Raw genomic sequence first — 22,225 nt, 5'->3', positions numbered from 1 at the left:
CGGCTTTGGGAAGAAGCACTAGCCCTAGCCTGCATGCCTCGTTGTGGTCCATAAACATGCCAGTGGCCCCGGAATCCACCATGGCCACAATGGGTATCCACTGGTCATGCACTCCCACGTGCACCGTGAGAAACAGGTGTCGGTGTCCCTTAGTGACCGAGTTGGAAAGTGAAGGGATGGATGAGTGACTCCGAGATGCCCCTTCTTTGGTCTGGGAGTCCTCTAGTTTTCCGCCGGTATGTCCACCACGGCTGTTACCGACCGGTTGGCCCGATAACATGACGTCTTCGGTTTGGCAGGGCATTCCCGTACGTAGTGGCCTTTTTTGCCACAATATAGGCACAATCCTTGTTTACGGCGTGACTCTTTCTCCGTGGCTGTGAGGCTCGCTCGTATTGCGCCGATGTCCATGGGTTCTCCCTTGGATGCGGTGGAAGTTTCAGGACTTCCCACCGTCACATAGGATGGAAGGGATTTTCCTTTTCTCCCATGATCCCCTTTTCTTTCACTTAGCCTATGTTCCATCCGTAATACCAGGTTGATAAGGCCCTCACATGTCTTGGGTTGAGGGTCAATATGAGCCACGGCGTCTTTGAGCTCATCGCACAGCCCGTGATGGAAGAGCGCCGTCTGTTTAGCAACAGGCCACTTGGTTTCCGCAACCAGCCGTCGGAACGCGTTGAGATACTGCACCAGGTCGTTGGATCCCTGTCTCAACTCAAGCATTTCAAGGTCCGCCGTGTACGAGTCAGCCCTTCTGTCGAATACCTTCAGGAATTCCTCGCAAAAAGCACCCCAATCACATAAGATGGGGTCGTCCCTGCTCACCAGAGGTACGGCCCATTGTGCCGCGTTTCCAGCCAAATAGGAAATAAGGAAAGCCACACGAGCCTGACTCGTGGGGAACGCCTTTGGTTTGCACGATAAATGTAGCGCCACTTGTGTGAGGAATACCTGCACTGTGTTAGGATCCCCGCTGTACCTCTCCGGTGTTGCCAAGGGGACGGCTACCGGCATTTCCACTACTACAGCAGGGGTCTGGTCCGTGAGGGAGGTGCTGGGCGTGAGCGGGTCCAAGTGGATAGCATCCAGTCTGGCTTTTACATCGGCTGTTTCTTGCCTAGAGGCAGCCAATTCAACTTGCACAGTCACTAAAGCAGCCAGCACATCATCAAGTGTTACCATGTCTGTTATCGACCGGGAGACAGTTAGTGTATTAAGGTCGGATATTTTGTAACGCCCTGAACGCCTCAGGATCGTTTAAAAGACACGATAATGAGGACGCAACCACTTGTGAAGGGTTAGTTATTTTAATGAAGGCAAAAATAATACAAATATAAACAAAAGTTATAGTCACTGGAATCCTCCAGGCTAAGTACGTTACCAGCCCACCGCACGGATGGTCCTAACCGTCCTCTGCATATACGCCGATCCCGGCGTATGCCAACAGAGGGCAGAAATGAAATGGCCGACAATGCCAATCGGTAGGCTGTGAGGGGCACGAAGAGTGTTGGGGAGAATCGAGGAGTCAGGGAAACACCCAGCCGGGGTCTCTACCTGAAGGGAGCAGCCGCTCAACCTCTTCCTCAGACTGCACCGGGACGCGGAGTCACCTCCTGGTGATGCGTCACCGATACCCCAATCAAATAGCAAGAAGACTGAACCGAGAGCAGCCGCTCGATCGATCGATCCTGTGGACTTCCGAGTCTGTAACGCGGCAAACACCTCCTGGTGGGCGTTACAGCTGGCAGTCCCTGTATCTCTGGTCTGGCTGGGAGTTACGACTCCAACCAGCAAAAGCGCCACTGCGCTTTGACTCAGCCGAGTCAAGAAGCGAAGCTCAATGGTGGACCGGTAGAGCTTCCGGGTCCTTCACAGGTGACGATGGGGCAAGACACGGCCCAGGGAGTAACGACTCGACCTACCTCCGTTCTTGCCTTACTGGAGCACCACTCCGGAACACTGCTCTTCACGAAGCAGGTACGTCGGTGTAAACACAATATCCGACAGCATTGTACCTCCCGGTTCCTCCCTTTATAGGGCATGTTTTTCTTGAGTTATGTAACAGCTCTCCTGTTTACATAAGGGCGTGCTTTCCTTGAGTTATGTAACAGCTCTCCTGTTTACATAAGGGCGTGTTTTCCTTGAGTTATGTAACAGCTCTCCTGTTTACATAAGGGCGTGTTTTCCTGGAGTTATGTAACAGCTCTCCTGTTTACATAACGGCGTGTTTTCCTGGAGTTATGTAACAGCTCTCCTGTTTACATAACCTCTCAACCGCTAAGCATCCTGGGAGATGTAGTCCGTTTTCGCTGGTTACCGTTTTCTTCCCCTCGCATGACAGGAATTCTTGACACAGAGTACCCCTTGTTATAGGACGACTCCTCTTTGATGTCTGGAGTCTGTGCAGGCAGGGGTCTTGTCACCTGGGGGTCGCTTGTCGGGGTTTCCTGCCACTGTCTTTTGATCCTTTCAGGGCCGGGTCGGGAGGAGTCCCAGACACCCAGCAGGCGTGGAGCCAGCCCTCGGGGAGGCCGGCGGGCCGATTGAAACCCACCTTCCCAGGGGAGCTCAGAGGTGCGATGGAAACTGCTCCTCCCTCTCTCATCCCAATGGGAGCGCGATGTCCCCCAGCCGGAGTGGCGCCTCTAGGCCAGGGTCGCGCTGGGGCCGGGCGGCCATCCTGGTGCATGAAGTGGGCACGTGGGCCCGGTGTGGCCGAAAGGAGGAAGGCCACGGACGGGGAAGTCCGGGTCGGGTGTGTGTGTGTTCTGGTGGGAAGGATCAGCTAGGCCGTGGGCTCGGGGGCTGCGTGAGGTGCATGGGTCAGGTTATGTGGTGCGGGGACAGGGGTGGCTAGGCTACGAGGCCGGGTCTAACAATCTCCATGTGTAGCTGGGTCTTGGTAGGAGTGTCACCTGGCAGCCATACGTGTCCAGGGCATGTGGCACATACCTCACTCCGTATGTCGCATATGTGTATTGACAGATTAACATGTGCTCAGCACCCAAAAATTGTTGTAGTAGTGCACTCACTCTTCCTTGTCACTTCCAAATTACTGCAGAGCGCCGCCTCTTCCCCGAGCAATTCCGGACTTGGCTGACATGCGGGAGAATGACTGTATCCGGTGCTACCGCTTCCCCCAACCGTTGATTCTGGATTTGACGGCGAGGCTGGCACCACACCTGCAACCGCTGCACAGGTATCCTACGGCACTGACACCCAAGCTGAAGGTAATGGCAGCCCTACATTTTCTTGCCACGGCTACCTTTCAAAATACCATTGCTCATGTTGGTGGCATGTCCCAGAGCATGTTCTGCCGTGTGCTGCATGATTTCTTAGAGGCCATGTTGCTTCACCTGGATGAGTTCATCCATTTCCCAACCCCTGAAATGTTGACTGGTGTCAAGCGTGGATTCTATGCCCTGGGAGGGATGCCCCATGTCATTGGGTCCATAGATGGGACACATGTGGCTTTGGTACCACCACAGGCACAGGAGGTAGCGTACAGGAATCGCAAACACTACCACTCCATCAATGCCCTTGTGGTGTGTCTGACCAACATGGTGATTTCACATGTCTGTGCTCGTTTTCCAGGATCAGCACATGATGCCTACATCATGAGGCGTAAGCAGGGTGCCTGAAATGATGACGCAGCTGCGCAACGAACGAGCATGTGTTGTTGGTGGGTACACTCTGTCTGTCCTGTATTTTGCGTAGACTTCCAGCACGACCGCTTCTCCTGTCCTACTTATGTCCATGTGCTTTCCATGTAGGGGATGCTGGCTATCCCAACATGCCATGGCTGATCACACCTCTCCGCAACTCCATCACGCCGGCCCAGCTCCGCTACAACACCGCCCATGGCCGGACAAGGCGAGAGATAGAGAGGACATTTGGCCTCCTGAAGAGCCGATTCCGATGCCTCCACAAGACCGGCGGCGCCCTCCCATATGCCCCGGCGAACGTCTGCAAAATCTTCATGGTCTGCTGCATGCTGCACAACATGGCAGTTGAGAAAGCTGTGCCACTCATCCTGGATCAAGATGATCAGGACCATCCACCCGTGGAGGACGAAGGTCTTGGCAATGGGGCTAGTGATGTGGAGGATGTGGTTCCGCAAGAGGACATCTGGACTCGGCTCATACGTGACTTCTTTGCTTAGTGGTGAGTACCAGTGTCTGTGTGTGCACGCATTGGTCTCCGTGTGGCATGTGTTGCGATGTGTGTGTCCATCTGCATGTATGGCACCTGAGTCAGAGGTGTGTGTGGATGTGTCACTGGAGTGATGGTGCCAGTGATGTTTATTTCCCCAGTCATAATTGTGACCTAGCATGTTGTCATCCATACATGTGTCGAGTACATGCACATGCAAGTGGCTGTGCTTTTTGTGGCTGACTTCTTGTGTGTCTCTCTTCCCCAGGTACTTGCGCATGCCGTCTGCTGCTTGCATTGTTGTGGCACTGCTATTCCTCATGGACACGTCATCGTGTGCTGACTCAGCGTTACACGCACGGACAAGTTTGGAAGTCTCCTTAGGGTAAGGGATGCATCAGGGGTGTATTGGGTGTGGCAGTTGTTTACGATGTATGCACACTGCCCCTGTCGATGTTTGGTTCCTCTGCAGACATGTCGCATCACCATGGTACACATGACATGCTGCTGGGTACACCTGAATAGATGGTCAGACTTGTTGACAGTCATCAGTGATGGGATTGTGGAATGTGATGATGGCATCAATGTGTGTTACACTGCCCTCGGACACATACGCTTTGCATTGGCTTGACATGGTGTGGGACTTCCACATCAGCGGATCAATGGTGTATGGCAGTCTCTCCGTGAGCAGCAGTGGGTGTTTAGCTGTTAGCCGACACTTGTGTGCCAGTTCCATGGCTATCACGCATTTGTGCTGCAGAAGGGGGGTTCCAGTGTTGGACCAACATGTTACTCCACATGTCCCGTTCATGTGTACTCCGAGTTGCCTCTGCAATCCCGAATACATGACTAATAAATGTGTCCCTATGCCTCCAAGGTGCCTATTCTCAGTCAATGCTGGTGTGTTTCCACGGTGCATCCGGCATGTCTGGCATGGTTTTCCGTGACAGTGGCTATGTGTCTATGTGTAGAGTGGCAAGATGCAAGCTGTTTGTGTGGGATTAGACTGTGTATTGTGCATGATGTCCATGACTGTGTGGGTATTGTGACATGTGCCATCCCCATGCATCCAACGTTGGCCAGGCCACCATTCTCTGCATCCACCTGACTCAAGCTTGCAGGACATGGTTCTGCCACCTGTCCACACATACCTGGGTGCCCCCCAGGACACTCCACATGATCCCTGACCTCTGCGCATGGCTGTCGCTGTACTCAAAATGTCTGTCGGCACGGTTGTGCGGCCACCCCCTCAGCTGGTTGGGCCCATCACGGGTGTGTATGGTGCTCCATGTCTGTCTTGCCTAATACAATGTAACCCATGTGTGTCCTGTGCCAGACTCAGGCCCCAGGGTGTGGATGGTTGAAGTCAAATGAGAACTCAGGCATGGTTAGACTTTACAAGACACATGTAAGGTAATAATGCAAAAGGTAGGCATCTTCTCTTTATGGTGTAACTTTTTATTTTGGTTGGGGTACCGGGGGGAGGGGGGTATGACATGAGGGGCTTTCCGGGTTTGTGGAATCCAAAGTTTACTAGGGGAGTTGGTGTCCTTGCCATTTGAAATCCTCAGAGTCCATGCCACAGTCTTTGTCAACATTGGTCAGACAGTGACCAGCAAGTCCATGTGGCAGAGAATGTCTTTTGCTGCTGTGCTGCTGTTGCTCCAGTGGGCCAGGTGCCAGGCCAGGTGTCCTGGGAGATGGTGCTGTTGCGCCGACCCTCACGGTCTTTTCCGTGGACGACCCGCCCTCTTGCGGGGACCCTCAGAAGCAGGCCGTGACGATGTTTGGGATGCTCCGTCGGATGTCTCCTCCTCCTCCTCATCCCTCCCTGTGGGTGGTGATGTTCTACGCCTGGTGGCACAGGGAGGGTTGCCCATGTTGTCGGCCATCCGACGGAGTGTACTGTGAATTCCCGTGAACACCGTCACGAGCTCAGCCTGTCAGTCCTCCATCCGCCGTTGGTGTCGCAGTAGACAGGCATGTTGCTCCGCATGTTGCTGGGCCTGCTGGGTCTTGATCTCATCGAGGGTCCTCTTCATCTCGTTGAGGGTGGACACAACCTGGGCCATGCCCGTGGTGTCCTGCCGGTATGTGTCCAGGATGTTTCGGACATGGGAATATACCGGTTCCCCAGCCAACTGGTCAGGCTCGCGCCTCCGCCGTCCTCCACTCCCACCACCCCTGCCCACTTGCGCCTGGCCTGCCCTTGTGGGCACATCGGGTCTCCGGGACCCCTGAGGGGTGGCATTGGCGTTGTCGCCTGCCTCCTCCTGGGTGCCCGGTAGACCGTGTCCCTCCTGGCCAACCTGGCTGCATTGTGGTGGTGGGGCAGGGATCCTGGGTGTCTCCTGGGATGTGGCAGGAGTGGGGGTGCTGATTGGCCCAGTTGTACCTGACGCAGGTGCTGCAGGTCGTTGGACACCAGAGGGGCCAGGTTGGTCGGGGTCGGGTTCGTCCACAGAGTGGTGAGAGTCGTCGCTGCCGGTGGCTCCGTCATCACGCCGAGCCGGGTCCTGTGAGTCTTCCCCCCCAGTGTTGGGGGGTGATCCACGACGTTGACCTGTGTGTGAGAGAGACAATGTTAATTTTGTTCCATGCAACATCCATGTTTCATTGGTTTCTAAGTTGGCACATTTCCTCTGGGAATTTGGATATGTCTTGCATTCCACTCACAGTGCACTTGTGCATGGGTATGTCCCTTGGCCACAGCTTTTGCGACTTTACCTATGTGTGGCACAGTCTTACTTGCTGCGTCAATTGTGACTGCAGTCAGCAGTGGAGTGGGCAGGTGTGGCGAGCCGTGCATTGGCGCCTTCCGTGTTGCACTGTACGTGGGCACATGGAGTGGTTCCACACACTTAGATAATGCAGGTAGCTGTCGTTGTGCTCGTGCACAGGTTGTGACATGGCCCTGTGTTTTGCCATGGAGAAGAGGGGGGGTTCTGGCACTGGCCACCCTTGTCTACATGCACGCAGTCCACCTGCTGACGAGCAGACATTCCCACATCCCCCAAGGCTGATTTTCTCTCCCTGTGTGTCCCTTTCTCGCTCCCTCTCTGTCCCCCTCTCCCTCCCTCTGTGTGTCAGCCTCCTCCCTCTGTCCGTCTCCCTGTGTCTCCCTCCCTCTCTCTCCCCCTCTCCCTCCCTCTGTGTGTCACCCTCTGGCACCTCAGCCCAGCTTCCTAGGCACACACTTTTTGCAGATCTTTGAATGGCCCTTGGCTTGTTCATGTGAGTTTGTTTCTGATCTCTAGGCACCCATTGGGTGTAGTGTCTGTGTCTGTGCTGCTGCTGTGGTGGTGTGTGCTGCCACTCTTTCACAGTGTTGGCTGTTCATTAGCTGCTGTCATGTGCAAGAACGTGCCGTCACTCCCATGTGTTAATGCAAGGCATCCGCCATTTGCTGGCAAGTCTTTCCTGTGTGGGGACACACTGTTTGTCTGGCTGTGACCTAGGCCATATGGGCAGGGGGCATATTTGTCTGCTTCTGAGTTGCACTATGTGATTTTTGGGGCCCACACTCCCGCCATCCGGCTTACCGTGTCTTGTGTTGGTGTTTTTCTGTGGCCTGTGACTTGGCATTGTCCAGCTGGGTGCATGGGGCATGGTGGCGCCAGTGGCATGTGCATGTTCATGGAATGTGGTTGAGTCATGCGATGGCTTGGGGTGGTTGCGTGCCTGTTTGTGAGTTTGGTTGTGGATGACGTTCCCCCCATGTGAGGTGAGTTGTTTGTGTACTCACCCGGGTCTCAGAGTCCTTCTAATCCGTCCACTGCCACCACCGGCAGTATGGCCATCACCCTCTCCTCCCAGGGATGGTAGTGTACGGGTCTGCGGGGCGGCCCTCCTCCAGTGACATTGGCCTGGTTGTGGTCGTCGGTCATTTTGGCTCGGACCCCCCTCCGCAGATCGTACCACCTGGCTTGGCATTCATGCCAGGTCCTTCTGTTGTCCGCAACAGCATTCACAGCATCGACAATCGTCTGCCACATGGCTGTTTTTTCAGAAATGCTGGTCTGTCTGACCAATGTTCCAAAGAGGTGTGGCTCGACTCTGAGGATTTCATCGACAAGGACCTCCAACTCTCGGCTAGTGAACTTTGGATTCTTGTTAGTGGGCATGGTGAGGGGTGTGGGTGTGGATGGTGGGGGGGTGTGTGTGGATGGTTGTGGGTGTGTGGGTGTGGTTGTTTGGGAGTGTGTGTGAATGTGATGAGGGGGTGTTTGTGAAGGTGGTTGTGTGAAGGTGAGCAAGTGTAAGGTGTAGTAAAGGTTCTAGTATGGTGCTGTAGGTTGTCTGTGGGGTCTGGCAGCAGTGAGTCTGTTGCAAAGGCTCATGGTTTGTGTGTGTGGGCCCTTTTTATTGGTCCATTGGTGGGTGTGGCTGTGTTTGAAGTTTGGGTGGGTGTGTTATAAGGAGTGGTTGTGTTTTGGGCCTCTGTTTGGGATTTTGGCAGTTGCAGGTCAGTGAATGTGTTGTTTTTGTGCTTGTTGGACATGTTTTGTGGCTTTGTGCCATTCGAATGGTGTATTCTTGTGTTGTTTTGCTTTGTCCTGGTTGTGTACGTGCGTTTTTAACGTGTGTACGGTGTGTACTTCGGCCATTTTGTTGTACAGTGCTGTCCTCTTGTCTGGCTTGGTACGACTCGTACATGCGCGATGTTGTGTGAAGGTGGTGGTGTTGGAGCCTGGGGTGCGCTCCGTACTTAGAATGTTGGGGTTGGGGTCCGCTCCATACGTACGCGGGTGAGGGTACGGGTCGTACATACACGGTTGGGGTGGGGGTACGGTACGTACATACACAGTTGGGGTGGGGGTACGCTCCATACGTACGCGCGTGAGGGTATGGGTCGTACATACATGGTTGGGGTGGGGGTACAGTACGTACATACACGGTTGGGGTGGGGGTACGCTCCATACGTATGCGGGTGAGGGTACGGGTCGTACATACACGGTGGGGTTGGGGGTACGGGTCATACATCCACTGTTGGGGTGGGGGTACGCTCTATACGTACGCGGGTGAGGGTACGGGTCATACTTACACTGTTGGGGTGGGGGGTATGCTCCATACGCACGTGGGTGAGGGTACGGGTCATACATACACGGTTGGGGTGGGGGTACGGTACATACATACACGGTTGGGGTACGCTCCATACGTACGCGGGTGAGGGTAGGGGTCGTACATACACGGTTGGGGTGGGGGTACGGGTCGTACATACACTGTTGGGGTGGGGGTACGCTCCATACGTACGCGGGTGAGGGTACGGGTCGTACTTACACTGTTGGGGTGGGGGGTACGCTCCATACATACATGGGTGAGGGTACGGGTCGTACATACACGGTTGGGGTGGGCGTACGGTACGTACATACATGGTTGGGGTGGGGGTACGCTCCATACGTACGCGGGTGAGTTTACGGGTCGTACATACACTGTTGGGGTGGGGGTATGCTCCATACGTACGCGGGTGAGGGTACGGGTCATACATACACGGTTGGGGTGGGGGTACGGTCCGTACATACACGGTTGGGGTGGGGGTACGCTCCATACGTACGCGGGTGAGGGTACGGGTCGTACATACACGGTTGGGGTGGGGGTACGCCATGCATACGCGGGTGAGGGTACGGGTCGTACATACACGGTTGGGGTGGGGGTACGCTCCATGCATACGTGGGTGAGGGTACGGGTCGTACATACATGGTTGGGGTGGGGGTACGCTCCATACATTCACAGGTGGGGGTATGTCTCGTACATACACGGGTGTACATACACGGGTGGGGATTCGACTCGTACATAGGAGGGCTGGGGGGGTGTTTGGCGCGTATGCGGGCAAATGTCTCCATGGTTGCAATGGGAGTTCGGTGCGGACGGTGTTTTTTCCATACGAATCATGAGAGTATCGTAGTTCCTCTACCATCATACTCACATACAAACAGTCATGGGGCTGCCATTAACCACCAACTCAGCTATTGCCCATCTACCATTACTAACTTGTGCAGTTCTACTGCATACCCCAGATCCATGTCTCAAAAGAATTGCGACCCCTCTAATCCTAGCAGATTGTCGAGAGCACACAACTAAGTCAAACCCAGGAATTTTTAAATATGCCCGATCATTCCAAGATACATGCGTTTCCTGCAGACACACCACCTCAAGGTGGAAAGCCTGGATAACCTTCGAGAATAATCCCCTCTTTTTGCCATCATTGAGGCCACAGATATTCCAAGTCCCTTTACGAATTTTGCCCTGTGCCATCTATGTTGAAAAAAATAGAACCAAACAATAAAAATAACAGCTCTTCCTCCACAAATATTTGCATTTAACAAGAAAAAGACATGCTGTGTAAAAACCATGAGTACTTTGTTAGTTCCAGCTTCTTTTTTAATGTTTTTAACCCCAACCCTCCCTAACCCCCTTGATCACTCCCTACCCCCCTCCTGCTCCGTCCCTCCTACCTCCCTCCCCCCCCAAATGAGGCATAAGGACTCTGTCCTTTCGATGAAAAGGCTGGTTAACCACCCGTCCCCTCCTGTGCAACTGCCAGAACCAAAAGCCAAAAAAACAAGCCCTTAATTACACATGCAAAGATATATGAGCACCGCAACCGTAGCGCAACAAGAGAACCAAAAAACTCAAGAAAACATTTTATTTTGGGTTACAGCAAGAGACCCAATACTTTCTGTGTGGTGCAGTGCTTCCCTAAAAACAAACACATTCCCCTAGGACCCCTGGACCCTCCATTGAAAAAGACATCAAAATCAAGAGCAGTGAGAGAGAACTGTATCCTTACAATGAATCCAAATACACCTTAGCCTGAATTTCTGAGTCAAAAAACTTTGTCTGACCCTGAAAAATGATTTTTAGCTTTGAGGGAAACAACAAAAACACCTGAGCTCCCTTAGACTGCAATGGTCCAATTAACTGCCGGAGCTGCCACCTCCGTTCCACGGTCGCTGGACATAAATTAGGCCTGACAAAGAACTCACACCCCCTTCCAACCCTTTTTTTATCAGGTCATGGAGACTTCAAAAGTGTTAGAAATTCATTTTGGAGGTACACAGAACAGTGCAAATGCAGTTATATAGCATTCAGGACACTGCCATTACACCTATATAGTTTTTAAATGATTTTGAGGTAATAACATTTTTGACCTCCATAAGGGGGGAAAGCTGAAATTTTACCACGCTCGGAGTTCCATGACTTCCGTGACCTTGTCCCCCTGAAATTTAAAAGAACAATTTTCAATGTTTTTGTAAAACTATTCATTCTATATCATTCATTATATGTTTAGCATGCTATTGAGCCACTGTAGCACTTTGTTTTTTTCATTTTATCCCAATTTTGACCGTTTTTGAACACTTTGATGCACCAATCATGTATTTGGACTAAGTCATTTTTCACTTCATGGAGACTTCAAAAGTGTTAGAAATTCATTTTGGAAATACACAGAAAAGTGCAAATGCACTTATATACCATTCAGAAAGCTGCAATTGCACCTACATAGTTTTTAAATGATTTTGATGTATTAATATTTTTGATCTCCATGGGGAGGGCCCTTAAGCTGAAGTTTTACCCAGCTCAGAGTTCCACGACCTCGGACACAACTGTGACGTTGTCCCCCGAACTTATTTTTGAAACTATTCATTTTGTTTCATTCATTGTGTGTTTATAATGTAATTAGGCCACTGTAACACTCAATTATTTGTATTTTAATCAATTTTTGAGCATTTTTTAACACTTTGATACATCAATAATATTTTGGGACTTAGCCATTTTTTTCTTTAGGTAGACTTCAAAAGTGTTAGAAATTCATTTTGGAGGTAGACAGGACACTGTAAGTGCACATAGCATTCCACACACTGCAATTGTACCTATATACTTTTTTAATGATTTTGTATTATATATTTTTTGACCTCTTGGAGCACCATAGCCTTCTGTAGAAGTGACTCTGTTCCCCGAACACCTAAAAAAATGACAAATATCACTAAAACAGGTAGCTGGATGCTACATTTGGGTCTCAGACTCTGAAGCTTTATCATCTGAGGAATAATATGAGTCCTGGTTCCACAGGGACCCAAAAACAGTCATGAGGGTTGATACCGAAAATTAGCAAAACTCGCTTATAGTGAGCACTTCTAGCAAGTTTTGCTAATTTGTCAAATAGCTCAGGCTGGATATCAGAGAAACTGTTTGAGTGCACAAGACCTAAATACACTTGTTAGAAAGGTCAGGTCTGATGCTTTCATGTGGTGTATATACCTTTGATACCATATGAAGTTTTTTTCCAGCTTGAACTAGGAATGTGATGTGACTCTGAGCTCTATGGCCTGTAATGGAAAAATGAGTTTGACACCAAACACCTCAAAATGTCAGAAATAGGAGTCAGACATGTAACTGGAGGCTGGAAATGAGCCCTAGCCACTCTTGCTATATCACCTGAGATATATTATGGGGTCCTGGTGGCCACAGGGACCTGCAAACAGTCATTAGAGTTGGTACTGAAAATTAGCAAAACTCGCTAATAGTGAGCGCTTCTAGCGAGGTTTGCTAATTTGTCAAATAGCTCAGGCTGGATATCAGAGACACTGTTTAAGTGCACAAGATATAAATACACTTCTTTTTTTTTTTTTTTTTTTTTTTTGAAACCGTTTATTGCAGTTTGTAAAAGTTACAGGTATGGGCCTACAACCACCCGGCCGGCCGCTAGAATGACAAAAGCATATTGCATACATACAGTAAAAGTCTCTCGGCAGTGCAGAGTAGTGAAACAGGAGTAATCAATGGTGCAGGCCACACAGCTCCATGCCCACAGTACGGTTCCCTTTTCTTGGAACAAAACAACACCAAAAAACCACACCCGCAAGGCAACCCGCGATCCAAAGCGACGTGCTCCATAAGTGGGGGATCCAAACCAGCAGCAGAACTCTGAAGAGGGGAATGGGAGTAGATCAGGGACTGGGGGACCGCGCGCCCGCGGCCGAGGGAGGGGGGCCGTCTAGGGAGACGGAGCAGGCGAGGCAGCCGGTAGCAGTGGTGGCTCACAAATACCCCCGCGGTAGGCGTTCCAGGGGCCCCAGAGTTTCACCCACGCCCCAGGCTTACCCCTCGCCACATACACCACCTTTTCACGAAACATACACCAATCCATATGCTCTTTCCAGGCCGACACCGCAGGGGGCCTCTGGGATCCCCACAATTGAGCAATGTCACGCTTGGCTATCATGTATCCCAGAGTCACCCACCGCGTCTGCGGGACCGAATAGTCATTCGGTTCCCATACATTCAGCAAGCATCTCCTCGCTTCAGGCAGCAGCGCGACACGCGTAACCACACGCAGGACCTCATGCACACCACGCCAGAATCGCTCCACCTTCGGGCACTCCCACAGTATATGCATGAAAGTCGCCAACGCACCACAGCCACGCTTACACATTCCGTCACCAGCAAAACCCATACGCAGAAGCCTTGGCCCCGTCACGTAAACCCGGTGAAGGATCTTGAGCTGGACGAAACGAAGGCGAGCCGGGATGGCCACCTCTTTCGGAGAGGCCACCGCGGAAATCCAATCCTCGTCGTCCAGCTCCAGCCCGTCGGCAACCCAAGCCTCGCGGAGACTAGTCAGCAGGCACGATCTATCGTTGATCAGTTTTTTGTATATGAGGGAGATCGTGCTGTCCGGGACATGGCCATCTAGCACTCTGTCCTCCAGGGGGGAAGACTCCGGAATGGATGCGACATCCGGGAAGACGGAGCCCAGCGCATGGCGGACTTGTAGGTACCGAAAGTACTCACTGCCCTGCAGCTGAAACTCCGCCTGCAGCGTCTCAAAAGTTTTGAATCCCCCCCTCGTCCAGAGATCTCCCACCGTGCTGATTCCGATCGTGTCCCACTTCTCGAAGCCCTTCGACGTCCACAGGGAGCCCAACCTCTCAGACGCATACAGCGGTGACGCCCGGGTCAAACGGTCCTTCCACCCCATAGCTGCATTAGCCGCGTGCCAGACACGCACCATGACACGCGTCGGTCCCGTCAAACGGGAGTCGGGCGCGCCAGCGTAGAGCGCTCGATTGTAATCGCCACCGGGCAGGAGCATCTTATCCATCTCAAATGCCGGGTTCAAGGCGGGCCCGTAAAGGCCATGATTAATTGCAGCTAGTTGGGAGGCCCAGTAATACCGTTTAATGTCCGGGAGGGCGACCCCCCCATCGTACCACGGGAGCGTCAATTTAGCCAGAGCAATGCGCGGCCTCCCGTCCCAGAACAGGCGCCGCTGGAGGCCCTCCACCTCACGGAAATAGCGTGCCGGGACCAAGTCCATAGTATTCTGGAGGGCGTAGAGGAAGCGCGGCAGGGACATCATTTTAAACAAGGCCGCTCGGCCGAGCGGCGAGAGCGGCAGACGCCGCCAGCGCACCACGTCCTCCTTCAAGCGCTGGAGGGGGGGTAGCAAATTCCACTCATAGCGGGCCTCCGGGTCAAGAGTGATATAGATACCCAGGTACCGAAAACCTTGGGAGGCAATCTGGATCGGACAGTCCCGTGGTAGGACCGGAGCCTCCCCGGAAAGCACATAGACACAGGATTTCGCCCAGTTGATGACCAGGCCTGAGTTGCGACCGAATGAGCGCAAAACATCAACCAGGACGATCAGTGATTTACGCGGGGAGGCGAGATACAGAAGGATATCGTCAGCATAGAGGGACACACGGTCCTCATGCTCGGGGGTCCAGCGGAGACCACGGATAGAAGGGTGCCACCGCAGCCACTCCGCCAGGGGCTCCAGGGCCAGGGCAAACAGGAGAGGCGACAGGGGGCAACCCTGTCGCGTGCCCCGCCCCAGCGCGAATGGGGCCGAGACTCGCCCATTCACTACCACCTGCGCCAATGGGCCCGAATATAGCAATTTGACCCAGCTAATGAAACCCGGGCCAAACCCAAATTTCGCCAGCATCGCCCAGATGTATGGCCATTCAAGCGTATCAAACGCCATGGTGGCGTCCAAGGACGCCAAGATGGCCGGCTCCCGCACAAATGGGACACGCGCGAGCACCCCGTGTAAGCGCCGCAGATTGAGCGCCGTGTTGCGGTGCGGTATAAAGCCAGATTGGTCTTGGTGGACCAAATCGCCCACCACGCCAACCAACCGGTTGGCCAACACCTTGGCGAGGATTTTGGGCTCCGCGTTCAAGAGCGAAATCGGCCTATAGGATGTGACCCGTTCACGGGGCTTCCCCTCCTTGTGGATCACCACAATTGTGGCCAGACGCTGGTCCGGCGGGAGGGAACCCTGCGAGTGGGCCGCCAGGAACATCGCGCGCAGGTGGGGTGCCAACACATCCGGGCATAGCTTGTATAGCTCGATGGGAATACCATTGGGGCCCATGGCCTTGCCGGATGCAACCGAGCGAATAGCCAAGGCAATTTCGTCCGAGGTGGGAGGGGCGTCCAGCGAATCCCTGTCCTCCACCGTAAGAGAGGGCAGTGCGATGTCCCGAAGCAGGGCATGGGAATCTTCCTCCGAGCAGGGGGAAACCGGGGAGTAGACTTCGCGGAAATAATCCGCGAAGCAGGAGACAATGGCTTCCGGCTCAGTGACACACGCACCATCCACACTCTCAATCAAAGGCACCACGCGGCTCGCTCTCTCCCTCTTATCCAACCACGCAATCAATTTGCCAGCCTTATCACCCACATCATACAAGCGCCCCTGCTGCTCTCTACTGAGGCCCCTGGCCGCCTCCGTGACGAGGGCCCGATAGGCCGCCTGCTTTAGGTGTAGGACATGCAACTTGGCGTCTGTTACCCCGCTCCCCAGGTCACCCTCCAGTTCTGCAATCTCGGCCTCTACCCGGGTCACCTCCTCCCGCTCGCGCTGCCGGGCATGGGAGATAAAGGAGAGGGCCTCCCCTCTAAGAACTACCTTGAAAGCCTCCCACAGGGAGATGGCCGAAGGGACCGACCCCACATTCTCGTCGAAATATCGCTGTAAGGATTTGATCAAATCGGCACGAATGGTGGGGTCGCGCAAATACCATGCATTGATTGGGGCCACCCTGCCATCCCCCCTCGGGAAGACATCGAAATGCAACAACAATGGGGAGTGGTCTGAGATACCCCGCGCCAGATGGCGCACCTCCCCCACCCTCCCTGCATGGGCCGCCGGGACAAGGAGGTAATCAAGCCGCGAGAGGCTACCATGGGCACCCGAGTGGAAGGTGTACTGTCGCAATGCGGGATGCTTTAAGCGCCAGCAATCCACCAGGCCCAGCGTGTCCAAAAGGCCGGGCAGCCACGCCTGTGCCCGGGGAAGGTCCCTAGGGGGATGGCGATCCATAGACCCAGAGGCTACCGCATTAAAGTCTCCTCCAACCACCAGCAGGCCACTCGGAAGGTCCAGAAGGAGGCGCCCCAGGTCCGCAAATGTGGTGGCTTGTAACCCAGGCGGGACGTACACTGATATAAAAATAAACACTCTACCCTCCATTCTTCCCACCAGAACCGTGTAGCGTCCCCTCTCATCATGGCGCACCTCATCAATCTCCAACGGGAGCGAGTTCTTAATCATAATACCCACCCCCCGCGAGCCCGAGGTGAAGCCGGAATGGGCCGCCAAACGATATCCCCGCCGATTCATTGCATGAAAGGAGTTACCTATAAGGTGCGTCTCCTGCAGGAAGACAACATCTGGTGAAATACGTTTTAAGTACTGCAGGACCACACCACGCTTAATCCTATCCCCCAGGCCGTTAACATTCCATGACAACACAGTCAAATCCCTACCCCCCATCATACGTCGAAACAATCGGTCGTCCCCCATCGAGCATCCTAAAAACAACAACACAGTAGCGGGTTTGCCTTGCGGTGCTAACAAACAACACACCCCCCCCACCCCCCGGTCCCAACAGAACTCCCCCCTCCCTGCACCCCTGCATGAGCCCAGACAGCCCCCCCAAAGTGCAGTGTGCCTGTCGCCCCATAGCTAAATACTAACTAGTCCCCCAGAGGAGGAGGGAAGCCTCCAACAGACCCCGCACGACCTCCATAGGAGGGGAACATACGCAATCAATAAATGGTGAAGGAACAACGTCCAGAGCAAGGCCTATTCAGTCACCCCTCAATTCTGATCCGGCGGGCCCTCCTCGCCAGCCGCGCCCCCCCCGCCCCCCCGGCCCCGATCTCCAGGCAGAGTGTCCAGCCAGTCCCCAGCCGCCTCGGGCCGGTCGAAGAAGTGCGTGCGACCATCCACCTCTACCCTCAGCTTAGCTGGAAAGAGCATTGAGTACTTGAGGTTCAGGTCCCTTAGGCGACGTTTAACACCAAGAAAGCTCTGTCGCTGCTTCTGGACCGCCGGAGTAAAGTCTGGGTAGAAATGTACCTCCATGTTGTCAAGCTTGACCGGTCCCTGTTGCCTGGAGGTCTGGAGGATAGCATCTCTGTCCCGAAAATTAAAAAACCGGGCAATGAGAGGCCGCGGCGGGGCACCAGTCTTAGGTCTGCCCCCGGGGACCCGGTGAGCACGCTCCACCGCAAAAAGCTTACTCAGCCCCCGGGGCTGGAGATGGGTCAGGATCAACTCTTCCACGAAAAGATCCGCCGCCTCCGCCTCTCGTCCCTCCGGCACCCCCACAATACGGACATTATTCCTCCGGGCCCGACCCTCGGAATCCTCCAGTCGCCGGTCCATCAGGGCGCTCGCCTGGCCAAGCCGGCGCACCTCCTTCTGGAGGGCCACCACGTCTGTCGTGAGGCTCGTTGTGGTGTGGGCCAGGGAGTCGACTCGGTCGTTTGTTTTGGACAAGTCTGCCCTCACAAGGCTCACATCCACCAGGACCGAGTCTATTTTCTGCGCTAAGGTGTCGAAACGCTGGTCCACCGAGGCCTTCATCTCTGCGATGGCGCCCATGACGTCCCGGAGGGTCAGATCCACCGGATGAGCAGATGCCTCCGTCGGGCCCACCGGGGATGCACGCGATGTCTCCGGAGAACCCTTCTGGAGCGTGTAGCGGTCCATACTGTTAGCCTGGTGCGCCGTGCCACGGCGGGTCGTCTTCACCTTCGCCCGGTCGCCATCTTGTTTGGTGGACATGCTGGCTCTTCCACCGTCGTGCCAAGCTCCCCGAACGGGCCGCTATACCAAGTCACGGGTGCCAGGGGGGGGGCGGGGGCGACCACCGAACCGCGGGTCAACCCACCGCCGGCGGGTCAGCCGGGCTCCTGGACAAGGCCACACCACCGCACCCCGCTCCGCCGCCCGACCCCGCTTGAGAGCAAGGAGGGCGCAAAAGCGAAAGTGAAAGTGCGGGGTACGCGAGTCGCCCAGCCCCGCTCGCCGCTGTTATTCACTTTGTCCCCGGATCGCCCCACTACTCCAATCCGGGGGGCCGGCGAGGAGAAGGCCGCAACCTTCGATCGATGCTCCCACCGGTGTTCGGGGTCCGATTCGAGCCCAAAAAACGGGTGGCGCCTCAGCTCGGGTTCCCCGACACAGTCCCCTCAACAAGGACAGGATATCGCCAGGATTAATTCAGGAGGTCGCGGAGGTCCTCGGGAGCCTCGCACCTACGCGGCCATCTTGGTTGCGCGCTAGGCTCCTCCAATATAAATACACTTCTTAGAAAGGTCAGGTCTGATCCTTTCATGTGATCTATCTACCTTTGGTATTATCTGAAGTTTTTTTTTCAGCTTCCAGCCAAGGGAAAAACCTGATATCGACCCAATTTTGAGCACCTTGGGCTGGGTGGAAGAAGTGACTTTGCTCCCTTAAACCCAAAAACACTAGTATTTGTGTATTCATACATTTTGAAAAAGAATTTCCTGTGACTTTGAATGGGAATCCACCATTTAAAAAAGACCGAAGTGCACTGGTTGGTGCTCACGAGAGGCTTGCATATGATAAGTGGAGACTGAAACAGCAACTTCTAAGAAAGGAGGAAACAATGAGTAAGTAAACATTTAGAGATGCTGAAATATATTGAAAAGTTAAAATTTTAGAAACTGATATCAATTTATTTTGTTTCTTTAAATCACAGAACAGTTCCCGCAAAGGCAACCAAGAGAAAAATGTGTACTAAAGTTTTTTAATCAAATGCAATGCAATGATGTACCAGAGATTGCAGAGCTAATCCAGAATTGGAAACCGATGACAGAAAGCACATCTCCAACTGGTGATAAACAAATTAACTCATGTCTGAGTCACCAACGGTGGAGTGGAGTCTCTGTTGTTGACGAAGAAGGAAGAAGGAAGGCCGTTGAATTACGCATATTTCAAAAAGGAGAGGCGGTCTGTGATTTTCATGGGGAGCTAATATCTGCAACAGAAGGAATAAAGATGAATGAGCTGCCAAAGAAAAAAATGAGCAGCTTATTTTTTTTTTATTTATTATAAATTCTTTTTATTAAACATATTCAGCATATTCAACATAGGTACAGTTCCAACAGTTCAATGACAGGGCACACAGCGATACCAAGGTATATAAACATAGGAGGATGATAATTGGAAGTTATGTTGAGGGGGGACTGTCACATTCGGGGTCATCTGGTGGGGTACATATATAGCCATGATATGCGTTCCAGCGAGTCCAGATCCTAGACCACTTTCGGTAATGGGGTGGACTAGATCCTAGAGGGATTCTTGGCATAATGCCTACACAGATGCTAGGTACATTTAGGTACATCTAGTTAGGGAGACATCGTAGGAGTACGCACTTTTATCATGTGTTTCATAAACATGTATATATTCATGATTTCTGAAGATGGTAGAACTCGACCATTCCTTTACTTTCATAGTACTGCTAATCATATATCTCTGCTACTGTCTAATGGTTGTTGCAGCTCATTTATACTGCACTAGAATAACAACCGTTCAATAAATACTTATTCAAATTCCCAGACTGTTTATTCAGTGTATCTCTGAGACAAACTAAGTGAGCACGAATGACTGAGCGAAAGATAGCATATTGTTTCTACGATTCTGAGGGATCAGGATTGTCATGTTCTGAGGTTGCCAATAACTATTCTCTCCCCGATACGAGGAGACTCTAGTGGCACTGTGATCTAGCTAATATAGACAGGCTAACGTCACACACTGGCCGGACCTAGAAAGGAGAATTCTGGTTTTGACATGTAGGCTTTGCCCGCACCAACCACCCCCTACATGAGACAATGTGTTGAGACACAGGTGGCACTTAAATCTCTTAGTCTGGGTGAAATACACAGGGGCTGCATAAATGCAAGATTGGACGCCAAATACCCAAGGTGCGCCTGTCCAAATAATCATGTACAAATGGCCATCATCAGATGATTGTAACAAGACACACAGGCACTGGCCACCGTGAGTATGAACAAGGAAATTCAGGTCAGGCTGTACAGTGGACACTTGTACTACATTTTACGTCAATATACATGGTGCCAGGGGACAATGGCACAGAGCACAACCTATGCTGTAGACACTGAGAGTGTCCACGTTTTGTGATGACACACATGACACCTATAAAAACATGCCCCAGGGGATAGTAGTGGCCACACAACTCCATGGTCCTGAATGGGAATGACTGCAACACACGCCACCATTCCTGCACTATGCGTATCGCACACTCATGCACATCATGTCACAGGCCACAACATAGGATATGCGTGCTGTGAGGCATGACACTTGAGAGACTAACTCCCATGTCTGGACTCAGCATCAGTGCCAACTGACATGGAACCCACATGTACTGAACTGGACAGGGCACAGGCAAGGTCCCAAAACCTGTTACACACCACCCCCACGCATGATGCTACAGGCATAGTTCACGTGGAGAAAGCGCCAGCCTACATTACCTTGTGAAGGAGTGACTACACACAGACCAGGGAACACATTGCAAGGAGGGGAAGGGAGGCAGGAGAGCACCGCTATACTGTGGGTAACTGGATCTGCACAGGACCTTTAAACCCTGGCAGTGTATCCATGCAACTGTACACTTACAAATGCTGGTGACACACAACAAACACACATGTACCTACCCCTTTCCTGCTGCTGCTTCTCCTGTAAGCGCCTGTCCAAGTCTGGAAATACCACCGCCAGCACACGCTTGTGGATGTGGGTCAGACGGCGGCACCCGCGGTTCTTATGGGTCTCAGGTGAGTCCCCCAGCAGGACCCGTGCGATCCTCCGCGTCCAGCACCGGATATCCTGCCAGCGTTTCCTCACCTGGGCCAGGCGCCGCTTGCGACCATCCGCACTCCTCACGGCACTGACGGCGGTCAACCATATCTGCTTCTTGGCAGAGGCGCCTACCTGTGAGGATGAACAAGTGACACTACATCAATACACCAGGCACATGTCACAGAGAGACATATTGGAACAAATTTGCTGTTTACAACAAGGCATAGTATGCATCCAACGCATTGCACCTTTGTCATAGGGACATGATCCTCTGGGGAAGGGCAAAAGCAGTACGTGCCATTGAAAGTACACAGGTGGAATGAGGGCAATGACACAATCAATGATCGAGGCTCACACTGTGCATCACAAGCTACACCAGGATAATGTGCAGCACCTCAAAGCAGTCACATGCCACAGGCCACTGACGCTAACGCAGCAGAGTACACAGACACACACAGGCACAGGACATGCACCTGCCATTGCCACATGCAGCGACAAACCTCACTCTGCACATGTGCCACTAGACGGGGGGCTCACAGGTGTGGGGCTGGCCCTGCACATCAGACACACAGCACTGCTCCCTGCTCACATCACATGGGCAGGGTATATCCATCCCTCATGCAGCCCGGGTGCCACACTCCACATATGCACCCACCCTCATGACAGGGGACTTACACACACACCGATGTCCAGGGTACGAACACATCATGTGGACACTCTCAGCACAGGTACACAGAACTAACACACATCTGTGGTACAGTCACCTGTCACACTGGGCTGACCACACCATAAAATGAGGACTGTAGAGGCTACATTCCCAGGAGGACAAGACAGGCAGAATGTGGCATGCACCATGCAGTGATTGTCACAGTAAACACAATGCAAGTGAGGACGGCAGACATGCACCACAGCATGCACTGGCTG

The sequence above is a fragment of the Triturus cristatus genome, chromosome 12, assembly GCF_964204655.1.
Source record: "Triturus cristatus chromosome 12, aTriCri1.1, whole genome shotgun sequence".
Classification (NCBI taxonomy): Eukaryota; Metazoa; Chordata; class Amphibia; order Caudata; family Salamandridae; genus Triturus; species Triturus cristatus.
This window is presented reverse-complemented; position numbering follows the sequence as displayed.